This window comes from Typopeltis vanoorti, chromosome 16, assembly GCF_054136105.1.
Source record: "Typopeltis vanoorti isolate ZY-2024b chromosome 16, IOZ_Tvanoo_1.0, whole genome shotgun sequence".
NCBI classification, from domain to species: domain Eukaryota; kingdom Metazoa; phylum Arthropoda; class Arachnida; order Uropygi; family Thelyphonidae; genus Typopeltis; species Typopeltis vanoorti.
This window is the reverse complement of record NC_143564.1, coordinates 14605785-14633225: the sequence shown is the minus strand read 5'-3', so window position 1 is coordinate 14633225 and position 27441 is coordinate 14605785. Positions and strand designations below refer to the sequence as shown.

General features: G+C 36.5%; 1 protein-coding gene across 1 annotated transcript in view; it reads right to left on the bottom strand.

Moving 5' to 3' along the window:
- LOC150097861 (uncharacterized) overlaps nt 1–13337 on the bottom strand; it is a 501089-nt gene extending 487752 nt beyond the window's left edge. The window contains exon 1 of the mRNA XM_090406613.1: nt 13195–13337. The gene's annotated coding sequence lies outside the window, so the exon portion shown is untranslated. The remainder of the gene's footprint in view (nt 1–13194) is intronic.
- Nucleotides 13338–27441: the final 14104 nt, after the last annotated feature.

Here is a 27441-nt window from a genome sequence, read left to right as displayed (position 1 = left end):
AAAAAAAAAAAAAAAATTGTGACAAACGAAAAAGAATGTAACAGTGTGGTGAAGTAGGGTGTGAAGAATAGATTTTTTACATGGAGAATTGTGAATGAAATGAAACGCATCATCAGAATATGTTGTTAATGTAGGGAGTGTTAAGGATTTTAAAATTCAGTATGATAAATATGTTGTCAATTGAATGAACCTCCCACAACTAGTTTGCTGACTCCAAGGAGGATGTAATAATAATAACATTCCAGGTTTTGTGGTGTAAATAAACATTATAAAGTGCAATATATACTGCCTATATTTAAGCTATGAACTAGCACTTAGAATTGAGAGGTATAAAGGAAAATAACGATTTGATGAAAAAGAGGAGCATGCTATCTCCATTGCTATCCATCATCATCTATATGGTTCACGTTGTGAAAGAAAGTAGCATTAATTTTCAAAATAACATTCTGCAATTTTAATAATAAAATTACAGAAAATTATGAATGAAAAGCACTTTAACACCAGGATTTCTTTTCAAGCGCACATACTTGCTTATAGGAAAATTAATGGGTTAAGAAACCAAGAAATTATAGTCTTCTTCTCCTCCCTTCTACATGTTAGGCCTACTGGCCTGTTACAGAGCTATCTTAAGCCCTTCTAAGTCGTACCTGTCCCGATGATAATGTGATTAGCCCTATGCCTCCTGGTATACTCCATGGCTGTAGCTGCATGTGTTCACAGGGCCGGTTTGCCTCCTTGCGAGAGGAAAAACCCCAGATAAACTGGGGAGAAAAACCCTGCTGTCCACGTCCAAGACCAGCTAACTTGGCTATGTCTGAGAAAGATCCTTAAGCTCCTCACATTGGTGACGGGAATTGAACCCAGGACACCCTTTCCCAGGCATATAGTTGCGAAGCGCATAGCCACTAGGCTAACCACATGGACAGAAATTCTAGTAAAACTGATATAATTCTCTTCATATTTCAGCTCTTAGTTTAGCTAAAAAGAAATAAATCTAGAAAATCCAGATTAACATCATAATATATAACTTCATTATAATGTTTCCATATCTAGTGCTAACTCTTTAATTATAGTTATTATTATTTTGAGACACCTCCAAGGAGTCCGAGGACTCATCGAGGGAGGACACCCACTCTACAACTCTCCATCTCTGCCACTCCATCCACCAACTACACCGAAACATGAACACTATCTACTACTCACCACCATTAGTATTTTTGTCTGTAAATTACACGTGTTCTGAAGAGCCGATTTATTATAGTTTTAGACTAGAATTTTGAATATGAGCATTAGATGTGAGTGTTATAATAAGGATTTTTCCTACTAATTGCAGAACATACCAAAATGATAGGAAATTATTATTATTAACATCTGACCTCCATGAAGTCAGAGAATCATAGTGGAGGGTACACACTATTGCACACAATGCTCTTGCAACCATGCCCTAAATTGATTCAACATATATAACATTCACAACACACTCCGGCAATGCATTCCACTCTCCATGTAAAGAGCCTTCTTCTCACTCCTCTGCTCATACACTCCTTATAAAGTTTCCAGGGATGCCTGCTTGTTATACCATTCTATGAAAAATTTCTTCCATGTCAACTTGATAACAGCCCCTGACTAACTTATATGTCACAATCATATCCCACACCCTCCACCTCCCATTCAATTGCATTTTTAAATATTGCATTTTACATTCTCTCAATCTGTCCTCATACTCCACATTCCAAAGACCACTGACCACCTTTGTGAAGCTTCTCTGGATCCTTTCTAACATATCCTCATCACCAGCGCCGACGACTAGTATTTTTCTTTTGTGTGCGATTAATTTTCGCCGCCTTTCCAAAAAAAAGTTTTTTTTTGAATAAAGTGTGAATAAAACGAACAGGAAATGAAAAACAAATAAAAACCACTTTACAGTATAATGTTACCTACAGATTAGTCCTGCTTATACAAATTTTTTTTACACGGAACTCAACAATTAATCATAAGTTGATTTATGATACATCAAAAAATAAAAAAGAACTATTTTAGGTATATTTTTGTAAATTTTAATCAAAAATTACAGTGATATAATCGGGTCCAGGATACAATTTCAGAATTTATTTGTTCGTTTCCGGGAAGATCTGAAGGGGCCCAAATGGAAGACGATGTACATTCATAATTATATGTACCATTCTGTACCATTCGTTGTTCGTTTAAACTCTTATCTAATATTTTTTGACATCTTTTAGGCACCTTTTCTTCTGTTGCGCCTGTGTATATTGCACACGCCACCAGCTGGGCCTGCTCATCACCATGAAAACCCAGTGACTAAATCTGTGCAATAATCCATATGAGGCCTAATCAACACCTCATACAATGGCATCGTGACCTCTTTATTTCTGCATGTCAGGGTCCTCGGCATCATTGCCATTATCTGATGTGATGTCTTCACAAGTTGCGCAATGTGGCCTATGAATTTCAATACCTTGTCCATCACCATTCCCATATATTTCATCTTCTCCACTTCCTTTAAAGTTTCCCCACCAAGTGTATACTTTGCATCCCATCATTGCTTACCAAATTTCAAAACATTACACATTGCAATGTTGAACTCATAGTTCCACTTACCTGCCCATTCATGCAATCTATTCAAGCCCTCTGGTAAGGCCATAAACATCTGCTTGACTCTGCATTGCTCTCCCCAATTTTGCATTATCTGCAAACAGCTGTATATCACTAGTTAAAACCATTCCAATATCATTAATATACAAACTGAACAACAATTCCAAAACTGACCCTGTGACACACCACTAGTGACCGTCCTCCTCCTTCGGGATACTGCACCCATATATACAACTTTCTGATACCTATCTGACCGCCAGTCACTGATCCAACTCCAAAGTCTGTTATCCAATCTCACCTGTTTCAATTTATTTAACAGCTTGTCATGTGGTAGTCTATCAAAAGCTTTTGCAAAATCCAAGTACACCACTGCATTTTTACAAAATCTAAGTACACCCGTTTCAAGTATTTATTTGTCACCTTGTTATTGTATATAAGAAAGTTAGTAAAACATGATCTCCCTTTAACAAACCCATGCCAATAGGTACAGAGAATACAGCTGTATTCTCTGTGCCCATTTCTGTATCCTACTTCTCACCAACCTCTCTGGTACCTTCACCACAACTCTGGATATACAGATTAGCCTATAATTTGTAGCCACAGCCTTATCACCACATTTATTATTATTATTCAGGCCGCCATGGAGTCAAAAGACTCATCGCGGGAGGTCCTTCATAGGGAAACATAAAGTCTATCAAGACTCATCGCGGGACGTCCCTTCTAGGAAACACAAAGTCTATCATACTACTCTTAAACTCACTGACCATTCTCGCTCTCACCACTCTATCAGGCAATGCATTCCTGGTTCAACCACCCTCCATGCAAAGAAACCACTCCTCACCTTCTTGCTCACAGTTTCCTTTCGTAACTTCCAGGGAATGGCCCCTTGTCATCACTCCTTCCTGCTGTTCAATCAAGCGAAAGAACTCCCAGTGCCAACCCTGTAACTGCCTCTCAACAGTTTAAAAGACAATCATATCACCTCTCCTTCTTCTAACCACCAAACTCTGCATTTTCCCTTAGCCGATCCTCATAACTAACATTGTACAGTCCTGAAACCATCTTTGTTATCTGCCATTGTACCCTTTCCACAGTTAATTTATCCCCTTCCTGATCAGGGTCTTATACAACAGAATGATAACTCTTTTATCTCTGCAGGTCAGTGTCCTTCTCATTATTGCAGCAATCCTCTGTGTTACCTTCACCACTTTTGCAATACGTCCCATGAATTTCAGGTTTCTATCAATCATCAACCCCAGATCTCTTGTCTTCCCTACTTCCTGCAGTATAGCTCCTCCAATAGAGTATACAGCGTCCCGTCGATGTGTCCCAAACCTCAAGACCTGACCCTTTGCTGCATTAAACTGACACAACCATTCATTTGCCCATCTATCTAGGTTATTCAAATCCTCTTGCAGGGCTACCACATCTGCACTATTACTAATAACCTTTCCCAGCTTCACATCATCTGCAAACAACTTAATATCCCCCTGCAATCCACTGACAATGTCATTGATATAAAGGTTAAACAATATAGGTCCCAGTACTGAGTCCTGTGTGACCCATTTAGAAAGGCTATTGTTTTCTGAGAAGGCACAGACTCAAAAAGTTAATGTAGCAAATGATCAGAGTCAACCTGTGGAACAGGATAGCACAAATCAACAGATTGTACAGCAGGAGGAAGACTGATATGCGAATGAAGACGTAGTTGCAGTAGCACAAGGTAATGGAATGTATAAAAGTGGGGATAAGACAGGTAAGAATGGAAATCAGAGTCAGGATTAGGGAAACGGGAGTAGTCAAACCGAAGAGAGAAGTGTAGTATAACAGCTAGAATAGAGTATGTAGGTGCTGATAGGATGGCCTCAAACACACAGAAATTATTATGTTTATACACAAATGCAACGAGTATTCGAAACGAGAGAGCTGAGTTTGTGGCAATGATTGAGATGGTATACCCAAAAGTAATTGAAATAAGTGAAACTTGGTTGTCTGAGGAGGATGTGATGTCGAGAATAGAATTAGAAAGATAGATGTAAAATGAGAAGGGGGGTGCCATTAATGACTGCAAAGGAATTGTGTCTGAAAGTGTGGAAGTTGAAGGTGTATGCGCAGTTTTTGAATTCTGTGTGATGCAAAGTTGAAATAAACAGGTTAGTATATCTGATGGGATGCAGTTATAGGTCAGTGAATACAGAGAATACCGATTGTGAAATGTTTAGGCAAATTAGTTGGGCATGTAAAAAGAAGATAATCCTGATGGTGGACTTTAATTACAGAATATAGGCTGGAAGGAGGAGATAGTGTATGGGAACAGGGAGAGTAAGTTTGTGGAATTTCTGAGAGATAAGTATCTTAAGCAGCACGTGATTGAAGCAACTAGAGACTTTAATGTTTTGGATTTTGTGATAACTTCACAAGATGTAGCTGTTAATGAGGTGTTGACACTGCCGGCAGTTAGTGAGAATTATGAAACAAGAAAAAGTCACTGCCAAAAATGGATACATGTGGAAGTATAAAGCAGGTGATTATAAGAAGCTCTGAAGTCAGTTAGCATCAGTATGTTGGAGAGATGAGCTGAGCAGAAAAGATGTTGAAAATGCATGGAAAATCATAAGGCAGTATCTGATAAAAGAAATGTATGACTGCATACCGAGGGTTAAGTTAGTAAATAGAGTGGGAATGAAATGGATGAACAGCAAAATCAAAATCAAGTTGTGCTGGAAAAGAAAATGTTACGGAGGAGGTACAAGACAGTTTGGTGGTGATCAGATCCATAAAGAGTATAAGGCACAGGCTAGAAAGGTGATGAGCATAGTAAAGAAAGAAAAGGTGCATAATGAGAGGAGATTGGCTGGTCAGGCCAAGGCGAACTTGAGGGAATTTTTCCGCTACATGGCAAATAAAAGAAGAATAATTATGGCAGATTAACATTAGTGGATAGTCATGGCAGCAGACTAATAGCTGCAAAGGATATAGTGGAATTGCTAAATGAGCACTTTATCAGACTATATCATGCTGGTATAAATGATCTGGTGCAATATATAGAAGAGAGGCAAGTATTATGAGAATTGGAAGGAAAAGAAACAGAGGCGTATCGGATGTTGGTTGGGTTAGATGTGAATAAGGCTGTGGGAATGGATGACATATCACCATGTATGCTTAAGGAATGTACACCAGTGTTGGTTATGCCGTTGACCTGGTTATTTAATGAAAGTCTTGCAGTGGGTAGGGTTCCTAAGGAATGGAAAGAGGGCAAAATAGTACCCCTCCACAACAATGGTTCTAAGACAGAAGTCTCCAACTATAAGCCAGTCTGTATAACTGCAGTTGTGGTCAAGGTGTTGGAGAGATTGACAAAGAACAGAATACAGAATTGGGTTGATGGACATGGCATCCTTTATGAAGGTCAGTATTGATTTGTAAAGGGTAGGTCCTGTTTCAGTAACTTACTTGCATTTTATATAAGTATATAAGGTGATAAGTGTATTAAATAAGAGAGCATCATATACAGTGATATTCTCAGACTTTCCAAACGTGTTTGATAGATTACCACATGATAAGTTGATGTTAAGCTGGAAAGGATGGGAATTGTTGTGTCGGAAAAAAATGATGAGTTACCTTTTTTTTTTCCACCTAACATTTACAGTAGTTATCTCAGAAGGAGTGGATAAGGACATGCTTATGCCTCCGAATGGGAAATGTACCAACTAATGTCCCAAGAACATGTAAATATCCAAGTGTGTAAGCTCTGAACAATGTCAAAATAGCCCATGAGTTTAATAGAGAACAGTTGTAAATGGATTAGAATATAAAATCATGTATAAATTGCCAAGTAAATATGTATAAGCTAGAGCATGTTTTAAGCCAGAAAAAAACAGTCCGTGGCTGGCGTCCAATTGGCAGTCACCGTATGCGTGACGACACCGCCGAGTGAGGGAGCTGTTTGGAGGTATAAAGGTTTCGGTGGGGATTCGAATCGCTCTCTTGTCTCTTGTCTCCGGGTTTCGTCAGCACCTAGTTTCCTGTCGGAGAGCTGTGTAGAGCTTGCCGCCACGTGTAGCAAGAATTCCCCCTTGCTATGTATGCTACATGGGCCAAGGCTGCAACTACAATGTATTCAGATCCATAAGAAGAAAGAGCCACTGATGAGATCAACGTCAGTGTTCAAATCCGTGTAAGTGTTTTCGGTTCGTATGGAAACAAAGGAATAGCAAGGCCACCATCAGTGAAGACACTGTAAGCAAACCAGAGTATCCTGTTCAAGGCAAGAACGGTAAGCGTAACATTTTCTTATGTTAAATGTTGGATTAAAGTAACCGTGGAGTAAGGAAGCAGAAGTTAAAGAAACATGCTATTTCCGTGTAGTGCTATAAGAACAGTCTGCGATTTGGACACTTTTGTCTGCGGTTGAGAAGAAAGCATATTAGGCTCCAGCCGAACAGGAGGCTGAGGTCCGAACTGTTTGTGTGATTTAGGAACAGTAATGTTATATGGTCAGAACATAATTAAATGTTAGCTAAAATTTTGGAGGGAGGATTAAGTAAGAATAAGAAGTATTACCCTAGAGAAGTTCATGTCAGAATTATTGAGTTGTCTTGTGTGTATATGCAATATTACATGTGTGATAATATTAGGTAACTTAGTTATAAGAGTCTGAGAATAGATGTACGTATAGAAGTGAGAAATTTATGTCAAGTAAGGGACTATAATATAGAAGTTTTGGATGTGATTAATTAAGTGAAGGGAACCCAGGCTCTTTTAAGATTAAGGATTTGATTAACATGTATACTTGTCTTTGTGCTATAATAAATGTGTTTCTTTATATACAATCAAATGAGTTTGTCATGCTTTCTGCGGATTGAGCTACCGTTTGAAAATTTACGTACTGTGCATTACGGGGGAAACCAATAGTGATATAAGAATCGGGACCACGACTGCATGCCTCATGATCCCTACATTTTCTTTAAGTATTCTTGGATAATGTATCAGAGTTTAGTTGCTGGCTGGCGCAGTCTTTAATCAATACAAATTTGTCGGCAAACGAATATCTGATATTGAGTGATACAGCAATTAATATTAACTGTAAAGTTAAAGTAAAGACAGTTAGAGATATAACAATAAGGCAGTCACACAGACAACAGAACACATAGAAGAAAGAAAAATATAACAGAATAGACAGTATATTGGTTAAATGGATCAGAGACTGGCTCTCTGAACAATACCAGCAGATTATGTATGATGGAGCAGTGTTTCAAAAATGAAGAGTGAGGTGACCAGGGGTGTGCCCCAGGTTCTCTTCTTGGGCCCCTGCTGTTTAACTTGTTTGTAAATGATATATCATGTACTGATTGATGATCTTCAGTTATTTGCTGATGATGCAAAGTTGGGAAGAATTATAAGTGGCACTGCTGATACTGAATTCCTTCAGGAAGATTTAAATAGACTTTTTACTTGAACAAAAAAAGTGAGGTTGTAGTTTTAATATCAATAAGTGCAAGGTGTTGCATTTTGGAATGCAGAAATATAAGGCTATGTACTATATTGATATGACCTTTAGTATTCCTGATTGTAATCCGTGTGTGTGTGTGTTCATGGGGCCGGTTTGCCTGTTCTGGGGGATATAATAATACCCCTACCTCCGTATGAGACCAGCTAACTCACCTTTAGTCAAAAGAGACCAGATAAGGTTCCTCACATCATGGACGGGAATCGAACCTAGGTCTTTCCAACCAAAGGGCTTCATCAATACCGACTGAGCTACAGAGGCTCAGTCGGTATAGCGTTCTCTATGAGTGCAATGACAGACTCTTGCTAAAGGTCTCAAAATGAAGATCACCAGGATTTTTGGCAATATGATGCAGAGCTGATTTTTTTCAAGTTTACACAATATTGTAGTTCTGTGACTAATTCTAGAAACCATCTCTCTCTCATTTAAATCTGTTTCTGTATAAGAGGAATATTAATTCTTAAATTGGATCTAATATGCATCCATGGCATGGTTGGCTACTCTAGAATGACTGTAGTGCACATGCATGGGTATAAATTAAAGATGCTAAGAAATTATATTCTTGGTTAAATTCTTTATCCAAGTGTAAGCAAACAATGTTTCTGCATGAAGTAGCTTCACAACTGGGCTACTTGTATAAAGAGGCTAATGACTTCACATCAATTGCCTTAGTATCCGATAATGCAAAGCACATACTCTTTCAGACATGTATAATACTATGCATTACTTGAACCCTGGTATCTATTCTGAATCTGGCTTACTGATGAAACCTCAGTGAACCAAAATGATGTGAATTAATGTGATGTCAACTGATGCACATACAAGAAGCATATAGTCGTGAAGATACTTCATGAGCAAACATTGCTTGCTTACACTTGGATAAAAGATTAAACCAAGAATATAATTTCTTGCCATCTTTAATTTATAGTTTAACCAAGTGAAAAAACTTTTAATATAAGCATGGGTGCAATGATAGTGTGTATTTTACTTAAACAACTTATTTATTTATTAAGTTATTCAAGTAAAATGCATAAGGGACTATTACTGAAGATCTCAAACTGATGATCTGCCAGATTTATAGCAATGTGATGCATCCAAATTTGTTTAAATTTGGAGAAAGTTGTAATGCTGCGGCAGATTCCAGAAACAAGGGCAATGTATGATTAAAACTGTTTCTATAAGACAGAGATTTTTTTTTTCCACTGAATGCAGCAATCTGTATCCATAGCATGGTCTGCCATCCCAGAATAGCTGTAATACAGATGATCTATGAGTTGCATGATAGACTCTTACTAAAAAATCTCAAAACGAAAGTCTCATATTGAAACCTTCATTTTGGTAGGATATAGAATTTTCTGAAAGGATAGGAAGATGAAAGGAGGAGGGGATGTATTGTTAATGGTAGCAGAGGAATTGTGTCCTTCAAGAGTCGAAGTGGAAAATTGTAGTACATGTGAAGAATTTGAAGCTATCTGGTGTAAAGTTGAGATCAATAGAATAGTACATCTAATAGGATGCTGTTATAGGCCAGGGTATGTAGAGAGTATTGATTGTGAAATGTTTAGACAAATTTGTTGGGCAAGTAAAAGGAAGATGATCCTAGTGGGAGAATTTAATTATAGGGATGTGGACTGGAAAGAAGAGATACTGTATAGCAACAAGAATGGTGAATTTGTTGAGTTTCTGTGGGAAACTATCTAAAGCAGCACATGATGGAAGCAATATAAGGTTTATCAGTGTTAGATTTGGTGATATCCTCATAGAATGTGATTGTGAATGAGATTTCAACACTGCCACCTGTTGGTGAAAGTAACAAGGTATTGGTTTGGAGGGTAGTCAAACAGGAAAAAGTTGTTATCAAGAAGATCTATATGTGGAACTATAAGGCGAGTGATTATAAGAAGCTCTGTAATCAACTAGCATCAATTGGGTTGGTGAATTGTTAGAAACGATGTTGAGAGTGCATGGGAAATGCATCGGATCAGACAGTATCTAACACAAGCAATGCATAATTGCTTACCAAGAGTTGAGTGAATAAATAGATGAGTGAGATAGATGAATAGTGAAATCAAGCAGTCAGTGTTATAAAAGAAGTTATGGAGGAAGTACAAGACAGTTTGCAGTGAAAAGATACATGAAGAATAAAAACTACAGGCCAGAAAAGAGACAAGCATGGTTAAAAAATAAAAAGTAGAATATTAAGTGCCTCCGTAGCACAATTAGAAGAACGACGCCACATTGCACCCTTTGATTGGAATAGGCCTAAGTTCGATTCTTGTCGTGATGAGAGGAATCTTTATCTGGACGATTTTCAATTGAAGGTGAGTTATCCGATCTCATATGGAGGTAGCAGGGTTTTTTCTCCCGGAAACTTGGGTTTTTCATCCCGCATACAGACAAATTGGCCCTTCAGAACACACGCAATTTACAGACATAGCATACTAGTTGTGGTGGTGGTGGTGGAGGAGGAGGTGGGCAGCAGATGGCGTTGATGGAGATGATTCGTAGTAGAGGTTCAGTATAGTGGTTGAGACAGTTGTATCAGTTGAGAAAGTTGCAGGTGTCCTCCCGCGATGAGTCTTCGGACTCCTTGGAGGTGTCAGGAATAATAATAATAATATGACAGGAGATTGGCCAATCAGGTCCAAGATAATCCAAGGGAATTTTTCTGTTATGTAGCAAGCAAGAGGAAAAATAATTATGGCAGGTTGACACTGGATAATTATGAGAGCAAAGTAACCATAGCAAATCATATAGTAGTATTATTTAATGACCACTTCATCACAGTGGCATGAATGATGCTGTGCAACATGCAGAAGAGAGGCAAGAAATAGGAGAATTAAAGGTGAAAGAATCAGAGGTGTATCAAGTGTTGCTTGGGTTAGACATTAATAAGGCTGTGGGAATGTGTGACATATTATTATTATTATTCGTGACACCTCCAAGGAGTCCGAAGACTCATTGCGGGAGGACGCCTACTGTACAAATCCTGTCTTCACCACTACACCGAACCTCTACTACCAATTATCTACATCAATGCCATCTACTGCCCACCACCACTGCTATTTTTTTTTTTTTTTGTCTGTAAATTGCATGTGTTCTGAAGGGCTGATTTGTCGGTATGCGGGATGAAAAACTCGAGTTTCCAGGAGAAAAAACCCTGCTACCTCCATATGAGATCAGCTAACTCACCTTCAATTGAAAAAGTCCATATAAAGATTCCTCCTGTCAAGATGAGAATTGAACTTAGACCTTTTCTAGTGAAAGGTCGCAACATACTGTAATTCTTCCAAATGCACTACCTAGAATGCATATTCTATCAAATATTCGCCTTTGGAGACAGTGTTAAAAATAAAATACCACACGTTTTTAAAGTATCTGCAAAAGAATTAGCCATATCCTTGAATTGGCTATTTAATGAAAGTCTTGCAGTGGGGAAGGTTCCTAAGGAGTGGAAAGAAGGCAAAATAATATCTCTGGCATGGTTTGAGAACAGAAGTTTCCAATAATAGACCAGTCTGTATATCTGCAGTTGTGATCAAAGTGTTGGAAAAACTCAATTAGAAATAGAATACAGGATTGGGTTGATGGACATAAGATTCTCTATGATGGTAAGCATGGGTTTTGTGAAGGCAGGTCTTGTTTTAGTAATCTGATTATGTTTAATGATAAGATGACAAATGTGTTAGATATACAGGAGAATAATATACAGTGATATTCTTGGACTTTGCAAAAGTGGTTGATAGATTACCACATGATAAGTTGGTGTACATGCTGCAGAGGATAGGAATAGAAAATATTTGTTTGATGGATCAGAGATTAGCTCTCTGAACGATACCAGCAAGTCGTGTATGATGGAGCAGTATCTCAGAAAAGGAAGGTGACCAGTGGCATGCTTCATGATTCTGTTCTTGGGTTCCTATTGTTTAACTTATTTGTTAATGATATTTCATGTGGATAGATGGAGGATCTTCAAATGTTTGTAGATGATGCAAAGTTAGGTAGAATTATCAGGAGTAGTGTGATGTTAATTCTCTACAGTATCTCAGAAAAGAAAGGTGACCAGTGGCATGTGCTTCATGATTCTGTTCTTGGGTTCCTATTGTTTAACTTATTTGTTAATGATATTTCATGTGGATAGATGGAGGATCTTCAAATGTTTGTAGATGATGCAAAGTTAGGTAGAATTATCAGGAGTAGTGTGATGTTAATTCTCTACAGGAAGATTTGAATAGATTTTTAGCTTGGACAAATGAGTGTGGTTTTCACTTATTTGTCCAAGCCCTGTGAATGCAGGTAGTGTAAATAACTTCAAAGCTCATTATGATAGATGTTGCTGGTTGAGTAAGTCTCCCAAGATGAGTCTGTTGATTTCATGGACATTACCAAATTAATAATAATACATGGATCGTCCAATCATTTATGCCTGAGATTATACTGGGAGGTCCATAAGTCACAACGGGGTTTAAAATGTGAATAATGCATTTAATACTTATTTTATTATTTACTTCACTTATTTACTTATTACTAGGTAGGCCATAAGTCGTAGAGGTTTAAAATGTGAATAACTCATAACAAATAAATAAAAAAGTCTTCAGGTTCTGTATTTTCTCATAATAAAAAAAGAATATAAAATAAATAACATTATTAAATGCTTAAATATCTTCGTGACTTATGGGCTAACCTGTGTGTGTGTGTTAAAGATACCAAGCTATTTTAAACCTGGTTTTACTCTAAAACCAGGTTTAAAATAGCTTGGTTTTACTCTAAAACCAGGTTTAAAATAGCTTGGTATCTTTAACATTTATTATACCCAAGGTAAAATACTTTCTACATATATATATAACATAACAGCAACGGATCGAAAGGAACGCACAGATTTCTCTGTCTACATTCAGTGTGATGAGCGCGTGCGCATCTGCTGTTAAGTGATGCTTTCTCGCAGAATTTTCCGCGTTGTCGAATTAAGTTGACTAACTGCTTATCAACGTAACTCTAGAAAGCGGTAGTTAGACGCGCTTAGCTCAAGTAGCTATTCTGAGTTTCACAGTAGATAATACTGATAGGCTTACCTGATATAATATGTGTGTGTGGTTATAATACACACCACTCAGGTCAAGAAACTCGCGCAATAAATAAAGGTGATATCACCAAAGGTCTAGAGTGCTCTATTATCTTTTCATTCATGTTTGCATGTATGAAATGCTTACCATGAAATCGAAACTATTTTAAATGTTATAAAAAACAAACGGCATTGATCTGCTTCCGCAGACTTGAGATTTTTAGCATTGTGTGAAATATGCACTGCGCACAGGATACCTAAATCAGTAAGAAATTGCCTGCTGATTCTACCACTACCCATTGCTGAGTCTCTTAAAATTTAGAGAAAGTTGCATTTCAAAACGGGTTTCACAAATATAAAATATTATTTTAAGTATGCCGCTTATTTCATGAGTTGTTTGCAGTCTACTGTTTTCAGTGTATAAATGGTTTCGTCCTATTTAAATATTATTATATTAAATGAATATGCCTAAATAAATAAAACAATAACATTAATAATATCTGATCTCCATGCAGGCAAAGGACCAATCGTGGGAGATCTATACTTTCTCTCATGCCAAATGATCATCGAGCAGTGCCTTGAACCATTGACAGTTTCCGCACTCGCCACATTTTCCCGCAATGTATTCTACTTACCAATCACTTTCCATGCAAAGAACCTGATTCTTACTCCCCTGGTCACATCCTACTTATACAGCCACAATGGATGGCCCCTAGTTCTACCCTTGCTTTCCTCTACTCTATGAAATATCTTCTCCATATTAATCTGGTAACATCCCTTCACCAACTTGTATGTTTCAATCATATTCTCTCTTCTTCTTCTATTCACAAGGTTCTGTAAGTTGCATTCCCTCAATCTCTCCTCTTAGCTCGCATTCCATAAACCTGATACGAACTTAGTACACCTTCTCTGGACTCTCTCTCTCCAATACATCCTCATCTCCTTGAAAACCAAGTGACCAAATCTGTGAACAGTAGTCCATATGTAGCCTGACCAAAGCCTTACACAGGGGAATAATAACCTCTTTGCTTCTGTATGTCAATTTTCCTCCTCGTTATTGCCGTAATCTGTTGGGATGTTCTTACAATTTTAGTAATGTGACCCATTAACTTCAAGTCTCTGTGCACTGTCACTCCCAAATCTCTCATCTCCTTCACTTCTTTTAAGATTTATCCATTAATTGTATACTCTACATCCCAAACTTGCTTACTAAATTTCAGGACCTTGCACTTTGCAACATTAACCTGACAGCTCTAATCATTTGTCCACTCGCATACTCTATTCAGATCCTCCTGTAAGGCTGCAATGTATGCTCTAATCTTCCAACTGTGAGAGTTTAACATAACAGATCCACATCTTATTCAACACAAAGATGCATACTGCAGGGACTACTGCAATACAGTATGAAGTACATGTCGTGGTGAAGGAATAATGAACCAAATTCATGTCTTGTGTTATCACAAATTGTTTGATAGTAACACCGAGGGAGATGAGAAGTTCTGCTCACACTATAATTGCATAGTGTGTACAGAACTGAAGGACCTGTTATTATTATTATTAAATAAAATAATAATCTGGATTTTTTGAAATAATAATAATAATAATAATAATAATTTCCTTGTGAGCTTTCCTTGAAAGCTTTATTTTTCGCTTGCAACTTTTTTAAAAGAAGTTTTGATCAGTAAGTTAATTTTACTACAAAGATACAATTTTTTTTCAAAAAAAAAAAAAGTTAACAAATCACTATGGGAATTGAAGATAAACAACAAAAAGCGCAAGCTACGTCAATTATTGTTATTATTCTTATGAACCTTCCGTTAGAGTGAAAATAATGTGATTTCTACTCTACGTCTAGAGTTTACGTTTTTCTATTGTGTTTTAGAGGTCCAATAAAACAGACAATAACCAAATCCTTGATGTCAACACAAAATTCTCAGCATAAAGAACCTAGGATACTACCTACTATTAGTACGACACCATTACAATAACACTTTCGGTAACAATAGAGATCTATATTGCATAATATGACCAACCAAAACCAGGCGCTATAACAACTTATATGGAGCAGCCATGAGGAAGTATCTCATATCCATACTACTTAACAACCTGTCATACAATCTTAAAAATCTAAACAATTACAGACCTATTCGCATTTGTCACTTTATTGTGATAAGTAAGCTGGTTGCTAAACCACGATATTCCTTAAAGAAATCCACGCTGGCCACCAAAGAGTATTTTTCTGTTGTTGCCAAATCAATTCTGAATCTTGGTCCTAACTAATCTCACTAACATAACTCCAGATACAGAGACTGGCCTATAATTCAAAGCCCTAGTCAATGAATTGGAACGATTTTATTTTACTCTTTTTCCACTCCTGTGGAACAAGAAAGGTTAACTATCTTGTTAACATGGTTAACAAGAGAGTCAACCATGAGTTCATCATGTGGTTTGAGAGTTAACTCCTGTTAAATCTCAAAACACATGATGAAATTGAATCAAATCTGCAGCCTTATTTACACCAAGTTTATTTAATTTCTCATATACCTCCTGCTCCCATGGTAACAGTTCCTCATTCTCCTCCTCTCCCATTGCATTCAAGTTCTGCGTGATGTCACATTCAAAAGAATGGTATATCTTTATAAACTGCCCATTAAATACCACAAATATATTCTCCGTAGTGGTTATCATTCCTCAAATCAGTGTCATCACCAATTTCACCAATCAATGCCATCCTTCTATAATCAATCTTTCTTCTACTGGCCACATATCAAAAAAGTCCCTAGGATTTTCAGAAGCATTAATTAACTTCTGTTCATACTGCCCTTTGCTTTATTTATCAAGTGAGTAACCTTCATCGCCTGCTCTATGTACTTCTCATGGAACTGGTTATTATAACCACTCATCTTGTACTTCCACGATAGCTTCTTGTTGCAAATTGCATACCTTATCTCTTGATTCATTCATTTCATACCTGCTCCATTTGACCTCTAGTCCTGGGGAATACATTCTGATATTGCCTCCACCAGATAGTTCTTTAGTAATGCAAAAGCAGCGTTGATATTCTTTCCATCCTGTTCCTCTTTCCAATTTATTGCCACAAGCTGCTTCCTGAGCTCTTCATAATTACCAGTCTTACAATTCCACACATATCCCTTTCTAACAGATGTCCTCAATTACTGGTCACCATGCAAGGACACTCTCACCAACTGGTGGCTAATGAGATGATCAAATCCAATACTCTTGATCCTCATATACCCTCTGTTGTGTACTGCCTAAAGAAATTGTCTCTCAAAAACTCCAGAAATTCACTTTCTTTGCCACCAAATGCAGTATCTTGATTCCAGTCTATTTTACCATAATTAATGTCACTCATGATGACCACTCCTTTCTAGCTAGTCTGGCTAATTTGCCTATACATTTTCTTCTCCATATTACCAAGTCTATAGTAGCATCCAACAAAATATTTCATCCTGTTCACCTTCACTTCACACCATACGCTTCAAAACTGCAGCCACTATTTGCACCTTGAAAATAAACCTTAGATGGACACAACTCATCTGCTACCATGAAGATTAGTACCTACTCATACTCCCCACTTCTAATCTGTCTGTCTTCAAGAAAAATATCATATTCGTTCATCTCTATCCCTGTCAGGATGCCATCCTCATCTAACCATGTCTCACTTATGCCAACAATTTTAGGGTGATAAACTCAATCAATGTTGAGTTTGACAATTAGTAATATCAGTATTAGATGGATGGATAGCTGGAGCAACATTCCACTACAGCCTATTCAGTGGAACTGAGATTAGAACTGATTAGTTATTGAGTCTAGAGGATTCTTTCTTATCTTTACAAGATTCGAACTCCTTCCAAACAACGCCTTTTAGTGGCTCCTTTATTCTAGTCTCACTGTCAAAACAGTTCCACTTACTCAGAGAACAGCAACCTCTCTAAAAGCTAGTGTCCTGCTTTATTCAGATCCAATCCATCTTTTGCATGCAGTGTTCTCCTATCATCAAGTGCACTCGAAATATCAATATATTCTAGAGTTCTTTTCCTAGAAACTATTGAAATCAAAGTATTCATTTTCACCACTCTTCTACATTCAAATGGAATTGTCCAAGCGAGGAAATACACTCACTCCCCTACCCCTCATACTTTTCTGCTGCACAGTTTGTAACATTGCTCTCAGATAATTTAGCACCATGTTAATGCTGTCCATCAAGTCATTACTACCAGATATTACTATCATCTCGTCCACATTCTCTCCTTTCTTCATTGCTAAAGTCACCCTCTCCATTGTTCTGCAGGAAAGCACTCTTCAAACATGTTACTCTGCAGACTCTGCATCATGGAATCGCCATGTCATATGCACTAAAATCACTCACATTACTACCCGCATTGGAGTCACTCACTCTCTCTTTTCACGCTCTTTTATTTCTCTCACTCTTTTATTCCTTCTTACCACGCTTTCCCTCTCTTCCTTATTTTGAGAGCATCTTCTCATTATCTTGCTTTCTAATGTTCTTTTTTTCTCTCGGCTTCCTGTTACTTCCACTCTTTCCTTTGTTCTCACATTCACCTGGTTCTTACTCTCTGTTCCATTCTTGTTCTTGTTACATTAACTAAATTATTCTGAAGAATCCTATTGTTCTAATTCATTGTCCTCAATTCAGTTCGCGTACATTTCACTTCCTTTCTGACTACATCCATTTCTCTTTCGAGCCGTTGAAACTGAGACATTCTAGGGCCAAAAATAAATGGTAAGCCATTTTCACAGGACTGCAGATCTACAGCAACTTGAGTTTTACATTTAGTACTATCAGTATTAGATTGATAGATAACTGGAGCAACATTCCGTTGCAGCTTATTCAGTGGAACTGAGATTAGAACTGATTAGTTATTGAGTCCGGAGAATTCTTTCTTATCTTTACAGGATTCGGACTCCTCCCAAACAAAGCCTTTTAGTGGCTCCTCTAACTGAGAATTATGTTTAGCTACCCAATCGTTATTACCGATTTAAAAAATGTATTGTGAAAATGTGAAACGAACGCATTCATTTTAATTCAAAATGTAAATCTTGAATTAAAAACAAACTAAAAAAATAAAAAATCAGCTAACGCCTTTTTTGTTCTCGTAGAAGGAGTAGGCGAGGCCGTTTTTTAGTCCTATCTAACTTTTGGAGACTGAGTGGGCAGTTCAATCTCCACTAGTAGCCAATCAGAGATAGCTGTCCCAAGGCTATCACTAATTAATCGGTACGCACTGAAGAAGGCGGCTAGTAAGTGTCGCCATCATATTTTTAATGTCTGAAATAGTGTCGGTTCGACGGCCGATTTTCTTTAGTTTACGGGACGAAAAACCCGCTAGCCATGCCAGAGATCGACTAACTCTGGAACCGGTCGAGAAAAGGCTTAGAAAAAGTTCCTCTAGTCGGCGACTAGATTCGAACGCCTTTCGTCGTGCGGTTAAGTGCTATAGAGTGCAAAGGCGACTTCTACTGAGCTACACAGGCTCTGTCTTAAAATAATAAAAAAAAATTAAAAAAAAAAAAAACTACAAACTGAAATATAAATGTAAATGGTAAAATGCAGAAATATCAGTATAACTGTTTTTATGTAAATCTCTAACTATAAATTGCTCTTGTTATGACTTCTATTAATTTTAGCATTATATGTAATATTAGATTGTCCTAATTATAATAATTGTAATAATATGTAACAAAATGGACAGTAAAGTCACGTAATTTCTTCGAAAGATAATAAACTGCTGTAAAAAATGTTATTATTTATTATAATAATTATAATATTTAATGTAATAAATATACAAATGAAAATGGCCTCGACTACTCCCTATATGGGAACAAAAAGGCATTAGCTGATTAGCTCAGTGGAAGTGGCGCTTGCGTCCTCTGCGCTTGGCTGCTTGAAGTTAGACCTAGATTCTAGTCTAGTCGCTGACTGGAGGAACTTTTTCTAAGTCTATCTTCGACCGGTTCCCGAGTTAGTCGATCTCTGGCACAGGCAAGGGGTTTTTCCTCCCGGAAACTCGGGTTTTTCGTCCCGTAAACTCAAGAAAATCGACCGTAGTACCCACATTATTTCAGACAGTGACATATCTTGTTAGGGTTAGGTACCAAGAGATGGCAGCACTTGTTTGCCAGCCTCTTCATCGGTGGCTGCTTTAATTAGTGATAGACATGGGCCAGCTCTCTCTGATTGGCTACCGGTGGAGATTGAACTGCCCACTCAGTCTCCAAAAGCTAGATAGTGTATAAAGGCCTCGCCTACTCCCTATTAGGGAATAAAAGGCGTTTAGTTGATTTTTTTATTATTATTAAAACAAAAATTATCATTATCATCCCACCTCCATAGAGTCAAAGACTCATCATGAAAAGTTCGTCTGTCGTACACACAACTCATTATACCATGTCTTAAATACATTCATATTCTTTGCAGACATCAAAATATCAGCCAATGAATTCGAATCCTTCACCACTATCCATGCAAAAAATCTGCTTCTCACACCCTCCTTATACAACTTCCGAGAATAACTGTTGTTGTGCCCCTGCTTTCTGATATTCTATGGAAAACTTTATCCACACTGATTTGGTAATAACCGCTTAGTAACATATGTCTCAATCATATCCCTTCTTCCTCCTACTATCCGTCATTCTGAAATTATCACATCATTCTGTCTTCATACCCAACATTCCAGGGACAAGAAATCACCTTAGTCAATTACCTCAGGACCCTTTCCAATATTTCTTCATCCTTTTGCAAACCAAATGACCACATCTGTGCAGAATAGTCCATATGTGGCCTAATCAAGGCTTTACATAATAGAATTATAACATCCTTAACTCAACATGTCAGTGTCCTCCGTATAACTGCCATAATTCTGTGCACTGTCCACACTGTCCATAATGTGTCCCTGAAATTTCAGGTCCTTGTCAACAGTTACTCTCAGATACCACATCTTCACCACTTCCTCCACGATATTCTCTTCTATTGTATGCATCAGATCTTTTCTTTGTAAATTTTAAAACTTTATGCAACATCGAACTGGCAAACCCATGCCCATTCAATTAGTCTATTTAAACCTTCTTACAAAGCAACAACGTCTGTCTGCTCCACTACAAATCGCACAAAATAATATATGCAATTTACAAACAAAAAATACTGTTGTTTGTTGGTGGAGGGTCGTATATGGCTTCCTGTGTTGATAGCAGTAGTGTTGTGTAGCTCGAGTATTAAGTTACTATAGGGAGAAGGTGAGTTGTGTGTGTAGCAGAAGTAGTGTCCATTTTGAGTCCTTGCACATGTAATGTCAAAATAATAATAATAATAATAATAATAATAATAATAATAATAATAATAATAATAATAATAATTAAATAATATTTATAAATATAAATATAAATAAAATATAATAAATATTTTAAAAAAAATCAGCTAACGCCTTTTTATTCAGGTATAGGGAGTAGGCGAGGCCGTTTCAGCCCTATCTAACTTTTGGAGACCGAGTGGGCAGTTCAATCTCCACTGGTACCCAATCAGAGATTGCTGGCCCAAGGCTATCCCTAATTATGCGGCACGCAATGAAAAGAGACGGCTTGACAAGTGCCGCCATCTAGTGGTCCCTAACCCTATCACAATATATTTAATATCTGAAATGATGTGGGTTCTATGGTCGATTTTCTTGAGTTTCACGAGATCGACTAACTCGGGAACCAGTTAGTCCATCATATTGAAAATTTTTATAAGCAAAAGGGTTTATAAAATTTTCTTCTAGCCGCGACTACATTCGAAACAAAGTCTTCCTTCGTGTAGTTAAGGGCTGTGTTGTGCAAACGCCACATCCACTGAGCTACAAAGGCTCTCAAAAATATAAAATTATAAAATTAAATATAAATAATTAAATAAATATAATAATTAAAACTGAAGAGTAGCTAAAACAAAGAATTGTAGCGACTGCACAGAAAATTAAAAGATATGAAGCAAGAATAAACTAATATATATGTGCAAAATATGCAATTTCGACAGAACCAAAGTTAGTTCTTTCAGTCTCTCCAGAGAAATACAAATGCAATCATTCACCAGAAAAAGAAGAAACATTCAAATTTTGAAGACAATCTGGGATAATCCTATTGAACATAATAAAGATGCTCATGGATTAAGGAAATACAATCAGAAATGAAGCAAAAACAAATGCAAAATGTTCATTATCAGTAAAGAAATGGTCAGCGCACAAGCTAGAAAATTAAAAAACTGGAGTGTACCTGTCAAAAACGAACTACATGGATTTTGGTTAAAGCATCTAACCAGTCTACATGATCGAATGGCAGAACAATTTAACCACCCAACCGGCCAAAACGTATATATACGTCTTGGCCGGTTAGGTTGTAATAATATTGATATTACATTGAAATATATGATTGATATTAAGTCTAGTGGACTGGTGTATTTTATCCATATTGACTGCAACGTTTATCTGTTGCAGTCTCAGTGGAAGATATCTGGGTGCACTTTTCTTTTCATCAAAAATAAGGATAAGGGTGCAGACCCAAGTAACTATCGCCCAATAACATGCCTACCAACAATGTTCAATGCAATCATAGCAAATTCCATATACCACTACTTATCAGATAATCAGATTTACCTGATAAGCAGTGGTATATGGAATCAGATTTATCCGATTGAACAAAGAGGCAATTTGCAAAAATCCAGAGGAACAAAAGACCAGATCCCTATTAATAAAATGACTCTGAGATATTCAAAAAAAGACGAAAAACTAACTTAAACATCGCATGGATAGACTATAAGAATGCATTCTATTCCCTCCCACACTCCTGGGTCCTAAAATCACTACAAATATTTGGAATTAGCAAAAAGATATGTTCCTTTCTGGCTGCTGCTATGAAATCACGGAAAGCAACTTGATTAGTGAATAATGAACGAATCGGAGACATCAGCATTAAACATGGAATTTTCCAAGGTGATTCCTTGTCACCATTGCTCTTCAACATTTCTTTGATATCTTGAAAGAAAAAAAAAAAACTTGGATATGAAATTCCTAAATGTAATATTAAAATTTCCCATCTATTTTATATGGATGACTTGAAGTTATACGGAAAATCAGTGCAGCAAATAGACTCTTAATGAACACAGTTCATATTTTCAGTCAGGACATCAAAATGGAATTTGGTTTAAATAAATGCGCAATTTTATCTATTAAACGAGGAAAAATTAATGACACTAGCAGTTTTAATTTTGATCAAGAGAAATATATAAAAGCAATTTCAGCTGACGAACACTATAGATAGATAGGAATATTAGAAGCTAATGATATACTCCACTCGAAAGTTAAACAACAGGCAATATCAGAATACATCAAAAGATTTAGAAATATCTGAAAACAAAACTAAATGGATTAAATACAATTAGAGCAATGAATTCTTGGGCTATACCAATCATCCGATACACAGCTGGCATAATAAAATGGACAAATTGCACTGCAAAACTAGAAAACTAATGACTATGCATCATATCCAAGAAGTAATGTTTACCGTTTGTACCTACCAAGGAGAATAGGTGGATGGAGTCTGCAGCAAGTGAGACAGACTATGGAAGAAGAAGAAGAAATTAGCTCAAAAAGTTACATCGACAATAGTTTTGAGGCAAATGCTTCAAGCAGTTACACAAGAGGGTCTTCTGAAAGCAACATGAAACAAATGCGATTACAAAAAAGGGACAACAAATTAACCCATATGCTGGTTGGAAAAATAAACCTTTGCATAGCCAATTTCTTAGAGATACTGAGGATAAAATTTACGTTAACAAGACGTGGCAATGGCTACAATATGGATATATTAAAATAGAAACAGAACGATTTATTCTAGCAGTTCAAGAATAGGCATTACAAACAAATGCAATGAACCTAAAGTTTTGAACATCAACAATAATAGCAAATGCAGATTATGCGATCAGAAAGATGAGACTGTAGAACATCTAATCAGTGCTTGCAGGAAGATAGCTCAAACTGACTATGAATACCGCCATGATCAAGTGACCAAAATAATTCATTGGCATGTATGAAAAAAATGTGGCTTTCCTACATCTGATAACTGGTGGCAGCATAAAATAGAGACAGTATTGGAAAACAAAGCATCAAACATTCTCTGGGACTTTAGAATACAAACTAATCGGCATTTGGAACACAATAGACCTGACATCACAATTATCGAACATCGACCGGTTTGCATTATCGATATCGCAGCACCCAGTGATAACAACATTAACAACAAAGAACTGAAAAAAATTACTAAATATCGAGATCTGGCAATCGAAGTTGGCAAGCTGTGGCGTAAACACACTCCAGTTTCCCAATTTTATCGGTGCACTTGGCCAATTTCAAAGAAGCTATCTAACTATTTACAGCAATTAAACATCAACGAAGTGATCCCATATGAGCTACAAAAAAAAAAAAAAAAACAGCATTACCTGGAATAGTCCATATTTTACGACGCTATTTGACACACCATTCTTAGATTATTGAGTAGAATCTGAATTGTTCTGTATCACCAGTCAAATTGTTGTTTAAATAATGTTGTTTAAAACTTGTTTAGATTGTGTATCAATTATGTGAATAAATAATAATAATAATAATATATTTTTTTTATTGTTCTTTCAAATATTTACATATGTACAATGATCATCTATTCGGTATATTATTTTACAAGGTTCAGCACTTTATGCTACATATAATGAGATTTAAATAGTAATGATGATAACAGTTTTTTTTTATATATATAACAATCATAATAATAATTTACAATTATATTGTTCAGAGTTACATATGTTGTATAATATTACATGTTGTGGTTTACTATTTTTTTTTTTTTCAAGTTTGAAAAGGTGTGATTATACAACAGTATTTACACATATGCAATCTAAATATTATGTTTCCTTATTTTCACAAACATACGGTGTAAACTCATGATTTACTTTTAAAAGAATTTTTTTTTTTTTACATTGCATACATTTGTTACAATTATTATATACATTACATTCATTTGTTTTACGTATGATACATTACCTACATTTGTTTACATGTGATATTTACATTACGTACATTGGTTTACATATAATACATTACCTACATTTGAGCTCTTTTCAGGCTATTGTAGTTTGTAAGGTTTCTGTATTCAAAAGGTAATTTGTTTATCATGTCTGGGATGTAGAAGTTTCGCGTGGCCTTTCCATAGTGATTATTGTATTTATATGTGATATAATTAGTAGTCTGAGGTCTTGTTATACGGTATGTATTTCTAACTGTCCTGTAGTTGGCATCGAAATAATGTTTTAGCAAGGCTGCATAGTGGCATAAATATTTTGCTGTCAGTATTTTGTGTTCTGACATTGCAATGTTTATAAGGTCGTGATTTTCTCTTTGTTCCCAAAAGATCAGTTTTGTCATTTTGTACTGTAGCGACATTAATCTATTTAATTTGTAGGGAGCACAGAAAGCATACGTTGTTATAGCGTATCTTAGTATATTTTGGCATAGTGCTTTGTATATTAGTTTTTAGGCATATGGGAATTATGTCTTTTAACCTGTAGAGTTTGCCACTTATTGTTCGGAGTTTGTTGTGTAGATGGTTTATGTGGCTATTCCAGTTCATATCTGCATCGAAGTAAATTCCAAGGTATCGTATTGTTTCAACCTGAGTGATTGTAGTGGTTTTGCTGTTCTGTGTGTTTTTTATGTTGGAAAGTGGATGTTGGATGGTTATATATTTGTTATCAACTGGTCGAGTCAGTGGATTTCTGAATATCATCAATTTTGTCTTTTCTGAGTTTAGGTGTATGGAGTTTTTCGTGAGCCTGTCTATGATCAGATTTATGTCATGTTGCATATTTGTTTGGGCTATGCTTGCGTTATTATGGATGGATATTATTGCTGTATCGTCTGCGTATTGGAATATCTTACCTTTGAGTGGTAACTGATTAATATCGTGCGTGTAAATGTTGAATAGAGTTGGGGAGAGTACAGCTCCCTGTGGCACTCCACAGGTTACTGGTAGCTCTCTGCTTCGGTTTGACCCAATACGTGTGATATGCTTTCTATTTTGGAGGTAGTTTGTAAACCACCTGTGAAGAGGCCCGTCTATTCCAACATGCCTCAGCTTTTCTAACAAGGTTTGATGTGTAAGTGTATCGAATGATTTAGTTAGATCAATAAAGACTACCATGGCAATTTTGTTTTTGTCTAAGGCGGTATTAATTACGTCTGTAAAGTCTTCCAAGAGAGATGTTGTTCCCTTATTTTTCTGAAAGCCATATTGTGTTTTGGGGATAATATGAAAGGTCTCTGTGTATGCTGTGAGTTTCTTCAGTATGATCCGCTCCATAATTTGATTGATAATTGGTAGTGTTGCTATGGGTCTGTAATTGCTGATTAAATTTCTTTTTCCTTGTTTGTATATGGGTGTGATTATGGCGGTCTTTAGCATACTTGGTATCTGTCCTGTGTTAAATATTTTATTTATTAATTTTAGTAGGATAGGGCTTAAAATAGTTGCATGTTGCTTTATATCTTTAGGTCTGATACCATCTATTCCTGGGCCTTTGTTTGGTTTGATTTGATGTATTGCTGAGAGAAGTTCTGCTTCTTTTATGGTTGGGAACCATAATGTCTATTTTGATTGTGGTCCAAGTGGAGGGTCTCGTTTTATAATTCGGGGAATATTTCTGTGCTGTTCTTGGATAGAGTCTGCAAAGTGTTGGTTAAAATCATTTGCTAGTTGTTGGATAGGTTTTGCGTCTTTCCTGAAGCTGTGTTTTATGGTTTCGGAGGCGGTGGTGTTGGGAACAAAATCTAGCATCTCATTGATCAGATGGTAGGTTTGTTTCATGTTGTTTTGTGCGGAGGTCAGTTTGTCTCTGTAGTAGCTTCTTTTTGCATTTCTGATTTGTGTTGTAAGGCGATTCCTTGTTATCTTATATTCAGTTTTTAATGCTGTGTTATTTGGATATCGCTTTAATTCTTTCCATAAAACGTCCTTTCTGTGTATTTCTAGAATTAAGTTTTGTGTTATCCAAGGATTTTGTGTTGTTTTTGAGCGAATTCGGACTTTCTTTGTAGCTTTCTTATATATTTCCTCCAGTGTGAGTTTAATGTTGTTGTATAAGATATCTGCTGAATCTGATGCCAGATGTTCCCAGTCTAATTTTCTTATTTCGTGGTTGACTATTTCTTCGTCTATTGTTTTCTGTCGCTTTTCTTATAATAATAATAATAATAATAATAATAATAATAATAATAATAATAATAATAATAATAATAATAATAATAATAATAATAATAATAATATATATATATATATATATATATTATTAAGCGCCTCCGTAGCGCAATTGGAAGAACGACGGTACATTGCGCCCTTCGATTGGAATAGGCCTAAGTTCGATTCTCGTCGCGACGGGAGGAATCTTTATCTGGTCGATTTCAATCGATGGTGAGTTAGCCGATCTCATACGGAGGTAGCAGGGTTTTTTCTCCCGGAAACTCGGGTTTTTCATCCCGCATACATACAAATCGGCCCTTCAGAACACACGCAATTTACAGACAAAAATTACTAGTTGTGGTGGTGTTGGAGGTGGGTGGTAGATGGCGTTGATTCGTAGTAGAGGTAAGGTGTAGAGACAGTTGAAGATGTCCTCCCGCGATGAGTCTTCGGACTCCTTGGAGGTATCAGGAATAATAATGAATAATAATAATATATGACGATAATGTCTGAAATAATGTGGGTTCTACGGTTCGATTTTCTTCAGTTTACGAGACGAAAAACCCGAGTTTCGGGGAGAAATAACCCGCTTGCCCGTGCCAGAGATCGATAACTCGGGAACCAGTCGAAAAATGGCTTAGAATAATTTCTTCTAGTCGCCGACTACATTCGAAACCAAGGAGTCTTCCTTCATGCGGTGTGCATACATCACATCCACTGAGGTACACAGGCTCTCTTTCTACATTGCATTTCAATTAAAATTTTGACATGATAATGCTTTTTTGCATCTATATTTACAACACGTGTTCTTCTAATATTAACAATGCAGACTGCACGGAATTTTTGAATAATGGATGGTAATAATAATAACATGATAATGTCTCAGATAAATTACATACATACGATATTTACAGATGATTATTACACATTTTTTTGTAATAATATATTTTTTGTAATATATATATAT